We start from the raw sequence: 14,000 nt of genomic DNA, 5'->3' as shown, positions 1-14,000 counted from the left end.
TTATCTATTTTGCTCTAACTCTGTTTTGCAGGAGACTAACCTTTTTGTGCAGGGTTAGAAGTGATCGGGATCCGTCGACCGAACCTTGGGATCGGTCGACCGAACCCACAAGCCAGCAGATCAGATCTCCAGAGGTTGGACCGGGCTCGACCAGGGGATCGGTTGACCGGACCTCGTGATCGGTCGACCGAACTTGAGTTTGGTGTCGATTGGATCAAGTTGACTGGGCTGAGTCAGAACAGTTGATCGGTCGACCGAACCTCAGATAGAGTTTGACCAACGGTGCGAGAGGATCGGGCGGATCGGATGGGAGAAGATCGCTTGATCGATCGACCGATCCGCGTCGGGTCAAACTTGATCTCGAAGCTTGGGGATCTGGATCAGACTTTGCAGAGCTATAAAAGGAGGCCCCGAGGTGCAGCTCAGATCTGTTAGAGTGTATACTAAAAGCCTAGCTTTTGGTATAAACATTTATCTAGAAATAAGAATCACATTGGTCAAATGTCTACATTTATGATAAATGTAGTTGTTCAATTAATTTATATTGTAGATAACATGGTGTGTGGTGTCACACACAGAAGATCATGTTATCGGTTTCCTTATAAATTATAAACAGTAGCTCATGACTAAGATGGAAAGGAACAAACCATTGGAAAGTCGTAGTGTAATTAGGTATTAGTTTATCTTAACTATATAATTACACTAATACACTTAGAGTGTATTGAGTAGGACCATTTGAGGTCGTTCCTTTTATACTGACTTTATGAAGGAACAAAAACCTCAGTTATTATGGAAGTATGTGCTCTTAATCCTAATATAATAACAAGCACATATATTTGATATTTATTTCTTTAATTTATCAATGGGTGAGATTTAGTTCGATAAATCAATAAGCCCGATAAGTTGGGAAATGATATCACTTATAGTGTGTGTTGTTGATTATAGAAGGAAACTGTGTCCTAGTGATCTAGGTTGAGAATGTCCCCAAGAGGAGCTCATAAGGATTGTTATGTTAAACACTGCAGGTGGACTTAGTCCAACATGACGATGAAGTTGAGTGGTACTACTCTTGGACTAAGATATTAATTAAGTGAGTTGTCAGTAACTCATTTAATTAGTGGACATTCGACATCTTAAACACAGGGAGACTAACACACTCATAATAAGAAGGAGCCCAAAATGTAATTTGGGATTGGTGCGGTAGTTCAATAATAGTTCTTTAGTGGAATGAATTATTATTGATGAAATTAAGTTGTGTGTTCGGGGCGAACACGGGATGCTTAATTTCATCGGGAGACCAAAACCAATTCCTCCTCTCGGTCCCTATCGTAGCCTCTAGTATATAGAGATTTATACCCACCGCATACCCACCTTCTTACCCATCTAATGGGGCCGGCCAAGCTAGCTTGGAACCCAAGCTAGGGCCGGCCAAGACCAAGTAGATGAGTCAGTTGGTGGTCGGCCAAAGCTTGGGTCCCAAGCTTAGGTGGCCGACCACTAGAATATTAAAAAGGATTTTTATTAAAATTATTTCTTATGTGGATATCATGATTTTAAAAGAGGGTTTAAAAATTAAAAATTTCCTTTTATAACTTTCTACAAAAGATTAAGAGAAGAGATTAATCTCTTTCCTTATTTGTAGTTTAAAAGGATGGTTTTAATTTTTTGGTAAAAACTTTCCTTATTTGTAAATCATCTACATGTTAAAAGAGAGTTTAAAATTTGAAATCTTTCCTTATTTGTTGATTAAAGGAGGATTTTAAATTTTAAGAAAACTTTCATTTTTAATCATGTTCATGATTTAAAAGAGAGTTTAAAATTAAATATTCTCTTTTATAAGTTTCTACAAAAGATTAAGAAAATATTTGATATCTTTCCTTATTTGTAGATTAAAAGAGATTTTATTTTTTTAGAGATAACTTTCTTTTTATCCACATGTTTAAAAGAAATATTTTAATTTATAAAATTTCCTTTTTATTAACCACCATGAAGGGAAAAATTATTTGAGAAATTTTTATAAATTTCTGGAAGCAAATTAGGAAGTTTTAATTCTTGTGTGAATTAAAATTTCCTTGATTAAAGGGATTAAGGTGGTCGGCCATTAACATGATGAAAAGAAAATTATTTTTAATTAAATAAATTTTCCTTTTCAATGGCAAAAGAATTAAGGAAGTTTTTATTAAATTTTCCTTATTTGCCAAGACCAAGGATTATAAAAGAGGAGGTAGAGGAGGCTTCATGGTGAATGTCTCTATTATTTTTTCTCCCTCTTTTCTTCTTTGGGTGTGGCCGGCCCTTTCTTTTCTCTCCTCTCCTTTGTGTGGCCGAAACTTTCTCATGGTGGAGATAGCTTTGGTGGCCGGATCTAAGAAGGAGAAGAAGGAGAGAAAAGAAGCCTCTTTTCTAGCATCCCTTGGAGCATGGTGGTGGTGGCCGAACCTCTTCATCCGAGAAGAAGTTTTGATGGCCGAAACTTGCAAGGAAGAAGAAGGTGCTTGGTGGTTCTCATCTCGGAAGATCGTTGCACACACAACGTCCGAGGTTAGAAGAGGAATACGGTAGAAGATCAAGAGGTTTTTCTAAAAGGTATAACTAGTATTTTTCTTTCCGCATCATACTAGTTATTTTTGGAAATAATACTAAATACAAGAGGCATACGATTCTAGTGTTTCGAATTTGTTTTCGATATAGTGTTCTTTTGTTTTTCTTTTCCTTGTGATTTGATTATTCTTTTCGGTTAACCTAAAGTTATTTTAGGAAATTAAATATTAGCTTTCCATAAAAGGTTTTGTCTAGTCGGTGGTGGTTGCTCCTATATCCAAGAAGGCCATGTACCTCGCCACGTCAGTACTGGGAACCAATTATGGAAATTAATATTTAATGGAATTAATAACTTAAGGTGATTTGGGTCGAACGTGTTAAGTTCCGCAGGAGATCCAAGTCTAAACCTAAAAGAACAAATAGATTAAGTTTTGGATCAAACGTGTTAAGTTCCGCAGGAGATCCAAAATTTAATTTAAAAGAACACATGGTAGCTTGGAAAAGGTTCAGACCTTTGTACAAAATTTTTGTACAGTGGAACCTCTAGGTTTTCCGAGTAGCAACCAACAATTGGTATCAGAGCTAGGGTTTTGCCTCTGTGTATTTGGTATTAGTTTAATTATGCACATGTCATACATAATTTAAGCAGGATAATAGTAGGATGTGCTAACTTTGTGAATGCAGGATCCAACTATTATGGCTTATAGTTATTATGTGTGTGATTGGACCCTTGGACATGTCAAGGGCATTTTATTGTGTGTGCATGATTGTATTATAAAATACAGCAGGAGCTGTATTTAATTTTATTAGGATTTTATTTTTTGATCTAGTTACATGTACATTCCTTTTATGGAATATAGGATCGATGGATGTAAATTTTATTTTATGTTCGATCTAGTTTACATGTACATTCCTTCGAGGAATATAGGATCAAAATGTAAAATTTTATTTATGTCGCGGATCGAATCTTGCAAAGAGTGGAACCTTCTAAGGACCAGAGGCGTAGCGAAACTAGGAGCAAGATGGATGCGACAGCTAGACCCGGTGGCAGTGGCCAAATATGGCAGCAGCTTGGGATGACAACACACGGAGGACAATAAGAGATAAAAAGCCATAATAGTTGAAAAATTAGATTTTTTATTTATTGCTTTTATATTGTGCTGTGTGTGCATGTTAGTAGGCTAGCATAGTTAAAATTCCTCATTTATAAATAACTAAGTGGGAGAGGGATGTTTAAGTAAATCCCATGATCTCCATTACTAGTTTGTAAGTGATGCAAACAAGCTTGCGCGTTGGCTCTGAGTGCCTTCCTCCATAATGGATGAGCTTGTTTGTGGATCACTAGAACATACTTCCATTTTTGGATGACTATAGGAAGTTAATTAAGAGCGTGCGATCTTCCCCAACGGAAGGGGCATAATCTTATTAATGGACTTAGTGTCAAGTAATGGTATACACTTAGACACATCTAATAGTATCCTCCCCATCGGAGTCACTGCTATTATTTGTGTGACCAAATGATACCAACTATTAATTTTATTTGTCAAAAAGTTAGGTTGACAAGATAATAAAATTAATGGGTTAAACCCTCCTTTTACAAATGTTGAATTTGTATACGTCCACACTAACGTGGCATGCAAAATTCATGGTGTTTGAGGTGTTGGTGAATTTAAATAATATTGTTTGAGGAATCAATATTTTTTTTAAAATTCAAAAGTTTTTGACCAAATATTTGATCAAAGACAGATCAACTATTAATTTTATTCGTCATAAAGTAAAGTTGACGAGATAATAAAATTAATGGATAAAATCTCCTCTTTGATTTTGTATACGTCCACACTATCGTGGCATATAAAATTCATGGGGATTTTAAGGAATTGATCTTGATCAAATATTTTTGTGATTCTTAGGATTTAAAATGTTTGTCAATTCCCTAGTTGTTATACTATAGAAAAGACTTAGTAGTCCCAATTGTAATGATTGGAAATAGGACTTGGACATTAAGGTAGACTGTCTTCTAAGAACTAAGAACAATTTAGGTGTATTTAATTCATTAGTTGAAACATGTCTAGTGGTGTTATCTACCAGAACCTGGAGTGTAGATACAAGATGTCATTAATCATGTCTACAATTCATTGCAGGGTTCCAGGAAACCCGACAACTAAATGAAAGGTAAATCACCGTCCACATGGGCACTACTGTAAAAGTGGTAGCTGTTGCAGTGGGAGATGTTTATCCTTTGATAAGAATAAAATATGGATTTTAAGTAATTGTCTTTACGTACCAAGTTTAGAAAGAACCTGATTTCAGTTTCTAAACTATTATAAATATTGTGTCTATTTTGATAACAAAGTTGTTATCAAGAAAAATAGGGAAGTTATCTATTCTGGTACGATGGTTGATAATTTATAGTCCAATAACTCCCACAATGCAACAAATGGAAATTAGTAACACATCTTCTAATTTTAAGAGAAAGCAACCTTCGGAAATGAACCAATTATATCTTTGGCATCTAAAGCTAGGTTATACTTGAGTAGGATTCATTGGTGGCTGATGAACTTTTGGGTTCATTGGTAGTGGAAATCTTTCCAACCTGCGAGTCTTACTTGGAAGGAAAATAACCAAGAAGCTTTTAAGTCCAAGGGGTATGGAATCAAAGATATGTTGAAATCGGTTCATTCTGATTTGTGTGATCCTATAACTATCCAGACAAGAGGTAGTATTGAATATTTTGTCTATTTTATAGACAACTATTCAAGATACAAATAAATTTACTTAATGTACCGCAAGACTAAGTACTTTGATTAGTTCAAAGTGTACAAGGTTGATGCGGAGAAATGTTAAAGTAAAAAGTCACTATGGAAGATCGTAGTGGCAAGTAACTCTTGAGAGATTTTAGGAGTCACTTATCAGAAGTTGGATTTCAATCCCAACTAACTGCATCTGGTACACCCCAACAGAATGGTGTAGTAGAAAGAAGGTAAAGGACTCTTATGGAATAATTAGATAGATGATGAGTTATTCAGAAAATTACCAAATTTGTTTTAAGGATAAACTCTGAAAACGAAAGTGAACATAGTACCTTCCAAGTTAGAACTCTCTACTCATATAGAATTGCTGAATAGGTGAAAACCTATTTTGAAGCATATTCGGATTCGGGTAATCCAGCACATATGTTAAAGAGAGACAATGATAAGTTGGATAGGAGTTCACTTGTTTGTAAGTTATCCTAGATAAACAAAAGTAGGATTATAGTCTTAAAATCAGAAGGTCATTGTTAGCATCAATGACTGATTTTTAGAAAAGGACTATATAATGAACCACGTGCTCATAAGTAAATTTGTTCTTAAGGAAATAATAAAGGACATGTCTAACATAGTACCAACTGTACAAGATGAGATACCACAAGAAAACTGCAACACGTATCACAAATGATACACAATTGCAGAAAGTGCCTTGTCGTAGTGGGAGGGTTGTTAGGCAACCTAAATAGGTTCATGTTTTGGGAGAGTTTTTGGATTCGATCCCTAGAGGACATGTACCTGATCTCCGGTCATATGATGAAGTACTCCAAGATAAAGATGCAGTATCTTGGCAAAGAGTAATGAATAACAGAATTAGAATATATGTATTCTAATAAAATCTGAAAGCTTGTAGAATCACCAAATGGTGTAAAAACCGTTAGGTGTAAAAAGGTCTATAATAGGAAAAGAGGGATAGACAGGAAGGTAGTAACTTTCAAAGCAAGGCTTGATGAAAAAGGAAACTTTTTCACTGGTAGCCATGCTTAAGTCTATCCGGATTCTTTTATCTATTTGGCAAGTGGATGACAAGACAGCATTCCTTAATGGAAGTCTTGAAGAAAGCATCCATATAAAGCAACCAGAAGGGTTCATTACAAAGGGCTAAGAGCATCTTGTGTGAAAGCTCAATCAGTCTATGGACTGAGGCAAAGCTTCAAGGTCTTGGAACATCTGGTTTATCAAAGTAATCCAGATCTATGGATTTAGTAACCGGATAAGTCTTGTGTATACAAAAGGTGTGATGGAAGCGTGGTGGTATTTCTTGTACTATACGTAGATAACATTTTTGGTAGTTGGAAACAATATCAAAATGTTGTCAGAAGTAAGGGTATGGTTATCCAAACAATTCGATATAAAGGACTTGGGAGAATGTATATATTCTTGAGATCAAAGTAATAAGGGATCGCAAGGAAAGAATATTTTACTTATCCCAAGCTTCATACATCGGAAAAATCCTTGCTCGTTTTAAAGCATGCAAAACTCCAAGAAAGATTTCTTACCTTTTCAGCATGGAGAAACTTTATCTAAAGATATGTCTCTGTAGACATCAAAGGAGATAAAGGAAATAAAGGCAGTTCTTTATGCTTCGGTTGTCGGAAGCCTAATGTATGCTATGCACGAGATCAGAAATCTGTTTTGCCAAGGGCATAGTTAGCAGATATCAAAGTAACCCAGGACAAGGACAGTGGACTGCAGTAAAGCATATATTGAAGTACCTTAGAGGCACTAGAGATTATATGCTAGCTTACAAGGCAGTTAATTTGGTCCTTGTGAGTTGCATGGATTTTGACTTCCAATCGGATAGGGACAATAATAAGTCAACCTCGGGATTTTGTGTTTACTTTAGGAGGTAAAGTCATAACTATGGAAGAGTGATAAGCATAGGTGTTTTTCTGGACTCTACCATAGAAGCTTAGTATATGGCAAGCCTCTGAGGTAGCCATAAAAGCTGAATGACTCAATAACCTCAAGATAGACTTAGATATGATTTCTGGTTTGTCCAAAGATTATTACAATTTATTGTAATAAAATTGGTGCAGTAGCAAACTCGAAGAAACTATAAGTCTATAAGGCAAGTAAACACAATAGAGCGCAAGTATCACCCAATATGAGAAATCGTATAAGCGAGGAGAAGTTGTTGCCGCCTAGATTGCATCAGGTGATGACCTATAGATCCTTTCACTAAGGTCCTTAAGGCAAGAGCTTTTGATGGGCATGTTGAAGGGTTGGGAATCGGATGTATGGCAGGGATATGGCAGCTTAGTCTTTTAGTATAAGTGGGAGATTGTTAGAGTGTATACTAAAAGCCTAGCTTTTGGTATAAACATTTATCTAGAAATAAGAATCACATTGGTCAAATGTCTACATTTATGATAAATGTAGTTGTTCAATTAATTTATATTGTAGATAACATGGTGTGTGGTGTCACACACAGAAGATCATGTTATCGGTTTCCTTATAAATTATAAACAGTAGCTCATGACTAAGATGGAAAGGAACAAACCATTGGAAAGTCGTAGTGTAATTAGGTATTAGTTTATCTTAACTATATAATTACACTAATACACTTAGAGTGTATTGAGTAGGACCATTTGAGGTCGTTCCTTTTATACTGACTTTATGAAGGAACAAACACCTCAGTTATTATGGAAGTATGTGCTCTTAATCCTAATATAATAACAAGCACATATATTTGATATTTATTTCTTTAATTTATCAATGGGTGAGATTTAGTTCGATAAATCAATAAGCCCGATAAGTTGGGAAATGATATCACTTATAGTGTGTGTTGTTGATTATAGAAGGAAACTGTGTCCTAGTGATCTAGGTTGAGAATGTCCCCAAGAGAAGCTCATAAGGATTGTCATGTTAAACCCTGCAGGTGGACTTAGTCCAACATGACGATGAAGTTGAGTGGTACTACTCTTGGAGCTAGATATTAATTAAGTGAGTTGTCAGTAACTTACTTAATTAGTGGACATTTGTTATCTTAAACACAGGGAGACTAACACACTCATAATAAGAAGGAGCCCAAAATGTAATTTGGGATTGGTGCGTTAGTTCAATAATAGTTCTTTAGTGGAATGAATTATTATTGATGAAATTAAGTTGTGTGTTCAGGCGAACACGGGATGCTTAATTTCATCGGAGACCAAAACCAATTCCTCCTCTCGGTCCCTATCGTAGCCTCTAGTATATAGAGATTTATACCCACCGATACCCACCTTCTTACCCATCCATGGGGCGGCCAAGCTAGCTTGGAACCCAAGCTAGCCGACCAAGACCAAGTGGATGAGTCATGTAGGTGGCCGACCAAAGCTTGGGTCCCAAGCTTAGGTGGTACCACTAGAATATTAAAAAGGATTTTATTAAAATTATTTCTTATATGGATATCATGATTTTAAAGAGAGTTTAAAATTAAAATTTCCTTTTATAACTTTCTACAAAAGATTAAGAGAAGAGATTAATCTCTTTCCTTATTTGTAGTTTAAAAGGATGGTTTTAATTTTTTGGTAAAAACTTTCCTTATTTGTAAATCATCTACATGTTTAAAAGAGAGTTTAAAATTTAAAATCTTTCCTTATTTGTTGATTAAAGGAGGATTTTAAATTTTAAGAAAACTTTCATTTTTAATCATGTTCATGATTTAAAAGAGAGTTTAAAATTAAATATTCTCTTTTATAAGTTTCTACAAAAAAGATTAAGAAAAGATTTGATATCTTTCCTTATTTGTAGATTAAAAGAGATTTTATTTTTTTAGAGATAACTTTCTTTTTATCCACATGTTTAAAAGAAATATTTTAATTTATAAAATTTCCTTTTTATTAACCACCATGAAGGGAAAAATTATTTGAGAAATTTTTATAAATTTCCGGAAGCAAATTAAGAAGTTTTAATTCTTGTGTGAATTAAAATTTCCTTGATTAAAGGGATTAAGGTGGCCGGCCATTAACATGATGAAAAGAAAATTATTTTTAATTAAATAAATTTTCCTTTTCAATGGCAAAAGAATTAAGGAAGTTTTTTATTAAATTTTTCTTATTTGCCAAGACCAAGGATTATAAAAGAGGAGGTAGAGGAGGTTTCATGGTGAATGTCTCTATTATTTTTTCTCCCTCTTTTCTTCTTTGGGTGTGGCCGGCCCTTTCTTTTCTCTCCTCTCCTTTGTGTGGCCGAAACTTTCTCATGGTGGAGATAGCTTTGGTGGCCGGATCTAAGAAGGGGAAGAAGGAGAGAAAAGAAGCCTCTTTTCTAGCATCCCTTGGAGCATGGTGGTGGTGGTCGAACCTCTTCATCCGAGAAGAAGTTTTGATGGCCAAAACTTGCAAGGAAGAAGAAGGTGCTTGGTGGTTCTCATCTCGGAAGATCGTTGCCCACACAACGTCCGAGGTTAGAAGAGGAATACGGTAGAAGATCAAGAGGTTTTTGTAAAAGGTATAACTAGTATTTTTCTTTCCGCATCATACTAGTTATTTTTGGAAATAATACTAAATACAAGAGGCATACGATTCTAGTGTTTCAAATTTGTTTTCGATATAGTGTTCTTTTGTTTTTTTTTCCTTGTGATTTGATTGTTTTTTTCGGTTAACCTAAAGTTATTTTAGGAAATTAAATATTAGCTTTCCATAAAAGGTTTTGTCTAGTCGGTGGTGGTTGCTCCCATATCCAAGAAGATCATGTGCCTCGCCACGTCAGTACTGGGAACCAATTATGGAAATTAATATTTAATGGAATTAATAACTTAAGGTGATTTGGGTCGAACGTGTTAAGTTCTGCAGGAGATCCAAGTCTAAACCTAAAAGAACAAATAGATTAAGTTTTGGATCAAACGTGTTAAGTTCCGCAGGCGATCCAAAATTTAATTTAAAAGAACACATGGTAGCTAGGAAAAGGTTCAGACCTTTATACAAAATTTTTGTACAGTGGAACCTTTAGGTTTTCCGAGTAGCAACCAACAAGATCATCGATTTCCGAACAGAAAACTCTGTTATTCCGTGTGCTGCTGCTAATGCCTCAATAACGCTCTGCTACTCCAACGAATCAACTCCAAAGTTCTTTGTTTTCTTTTTCGTTGGTATAGTTCCTTTATTGCACTAATTGTACTCCAACTTGTAATCATCTTTCCGACATATAGTTGTTGCCCACCGAAAGCGGTCAAGGACCGCGGGGCTTCGAGTAGGAGTCGAGATAGGCTCCGAACGAAGTAAACCACTTGCGTCTCTGTATGTTTGCATTTACTTTCCACTGCGTTTCTACTCTTAGTTTTAAATCGCTAAAATAGCCACGAGCGCTATTCCCCCCCCCCCCCCCCTCTAGCGCTTTCGATACTACAAAACCAAACCAAGTTAAACCAAACCCGGTTATCGAAGGGTGGATGTGAGGCTTTATATATATATAGGCTACAATAGGGACCGAGAGAAGGAATTGGTTTTGGCCTCCTGATAGACTTGAGCTTCATGTGTTCGACCTGAACACTCAACTCAAGTTCATCAATAATAACTCATACCACTAAAGGGTTATAATTGAACTACCACACCAATCCTATATTACAATATGGGCTCCTACTTATCATGAGTGTGTTAATCTCCCTATGTTTAAGATATCGTATGACCGTTAATTAAATAAGTTATTGACAACTCATTTAATTAACATATGACTCCAAGAGTAGTACCACTTAACTTTATTATCATGTCGGACTAAGTCCACCTACAGGGTTTACATGATAATCCTTATGAGCTCCTCAAGGAGGCATCATCAACCTAAATAAATAGGACACAGTTTTCCTTTATAATCAACAACACACCATACAAATGGTACTATTTCCCAACTTATCGGGCATATTGATTTAACGAATAAATCTCACACATTGATAAGTTAAAGAAATAAATGCTAAGTATATGTGTTTGTTATTATATCGGGATTAAGAGTACGCACATCCATAATAATAGAGGTTCTGTTCTTTTATATAGTCAGTATAAATCGAACAACCTCAAATGGTTCTGCTCAATACACACATAGTGTACTAGTGTAATTATATAGTCAAGACAAACTAATACCAAATTACACTACAACTGTTCCAATGGTTTGTCTCAATCCATCTTGGTCGTGGGCTACTATTTATAATTTATAAGAAACCGATAACATGATCTTCTGTGTGGCATCACACACCATATTATCTACAATCTAAATTAAATGGACAACTACATCGACATATATATAAATATAAAATATAGACATTTGACCAAAGTGATTCTCATTTCAAAATATCTCAAAAACAGATGTTCCTAGAAAATCTAGGCTTATAGTATACATCCCAACATGAGTCTTATATGATTTCATATTAGGCCCAACATGGGCTTGATATGATTTATATCAGGCCCACCCATGAGGATTTTTGCCACTTCATCCTTATTATATTTTTTATATCTCCGTAGAAGCCAAAATAAATAATGGATCAGTTTCTGTCGATTTTTAAAGTTGCAAAAAGTTTAAATATGTTATCTATTGATTATGTCGACTTATCTAAATGTATTAAAATATTATCAAAACATCAACTAAACTCTAAATATCATGGTTCTGATATGATTTGCATATTAGGCCTATGTTATGCATGTATAGATGCAAAAAAAAAAAAAAAAGAGAAAAGAGAAGAGAGGAGAGGAAAAATAAGATTGGTTGCATGTATAGGACAGAAATAAAAGAGAGTGTGAGAAATAACAGAGAAAAGAAAAAAAATAAATTTGTTAGAAGGATAAAATTGGACATGCACTTAAAAAGGAGGGCGGATCCTCTGGTCTGTAAATTGCGGACCAGAAGATGATCCACTTTTTTAGACCCTTGATTTGGATGGACCCCACCTATTTAAAGGTGGAGTCTATCCAAATCAAGGGTCCTCATGTAATGGACCATCTCTTGGTCCACAATTTACGGACCAGAGGATCTCTACTGCTTAAAAAGATGCTTCCTTTGTAAATATCAAAATAGTATGTACCTTTTAGTAAATTTAGAAATTTGCATAGACTTTTTGATAAATTGGCGTATTAAGTATTTTGGATTATTATAATTTGATAGCTTTATTCAGTAAATATTTTTTATTTTAGTATCAATTTTTTTTCTTCTAAAATTTATTATTATATTATCTATTCATGTAAAAACTGTACTCATTCTGTTACTAAAAATTTCTTATTTATTTTCAAATATATTTGGGAAAAAATCAAATGGACATTCATCATTCACTACAAAAATATTTTGATTTACCGACAGAATTTTCCCTCATAATTACGTCGGTATATTGAGTCATCGATAGAGTTTTGACAGAAAATCATTTGTTGGGAGATGATTTGTCGGAAATGGCTTTTCCGACGAAATTTAAACTATCGTCGTTAAAGTATCCGACGGAATACATATTCCGTCGGTAAATTCCAAAAATATTTGCTGACGAAAATAGTGTCTCCATCGTATACACTACCGAAAATACTGTTCCTGTCATTTGAACAACCAACATTTACTGACGGAAATAGTGCATTCCCTTGGTAAATTCTAAAAATATTTATCGACGAAAACATTATCTCTATCGATAGATACTGTCGAAAATATTTTTCCCAGTGTTTGAACAACCAACATTTACCGATAGAAACAATGCATGCTGTTGGTAATTATCGATGGAAACAGAGCATTCCATTGATAATTATTTATGGAAATAGTATTTCCGTCGGTACCCAATAAACGGGTATACCGATGGAAACTTCTATTGTTATAGGTAATTACCAACGAAAATCACTATTCTGTCAGTAATTACTAACAGCAATCACTATTCCATCGGTAATTATCGACTGAAATAGTAGTTTTCGTTGAAAAATATCAACAAATAATAACAATATGGAACGCGGAATACCGACCGAAACACTCCATTGGTAAAAAAAATAAATTAAAATGACTATTTTGTATTCGGGATCTACCCTATTTATAATTTACATATTTATATAAAATCATCACAAGCGATGATATATTTCATACATACAAATATCACATTTTATAATTCATACATGCAATCACATTTTACACATCCTAACAATCCATACATACAAACAAACACAATTCTAACAATTCCCACATCCTAACAAATCATATATCACAAACACAAATAAACTTGTACAAACACAAATAAACTTATACAAATAAATAGTTTTGTGGATAGAAACAAATAAAAACAAACACAATCTAAATAATACATAATCCTGTCTGAAATATGCGAAGTGGTGTGCTGGCTCCGGTGAACGACGATCCTTGATGAAGATAGCCTCTTGGAGACCTACAAGAACCTCTCCATGATCCTGCGCACAGCGACACAAACCAATAAAGCGTTAATGACCTAAGATCGGGGTGGAGATCCCTGGCTAGGCCCTTCGACGCTCAAGTCAGTTTCTCTCTCAAGGGTGGAAGAAGAGGAAGAAGAAAAGAACAACAACTGAAGTACTTTGAAATAGAGTTTAGATGCTAGAACTTGCGTACCTTGCCAACGGAGAGGATCTCCCTTTTTATACGACCTCATGTGACCTCCGTAGTCGTGAAGTAGTCCCCGGTTCGTTAGGGTTTGTTAGGAGATGAAGTCATCTCTCGAGCTTCGTGCAATAATCTTTTTTTACCCCAAATGCA

The sequence above is a fragment of the Zingiber officinale genome, chromosome 6A (genome assembly GCF_018446385.1).
Source record: "Zingiber officinale cultivar Zhangliang chromosome 6A, Zo_v1.1, whole genome shotgun sequence".
Lineage (NCBI taxonomy): Eukaryota > Viridiplantae > Streptophyta > Magnoliopsida > Zingiberales > Zingiberaceae > Zingiber > Zingiber officinale.
This window is presented reverse-complemented; position numbering follows the sequence as displayed.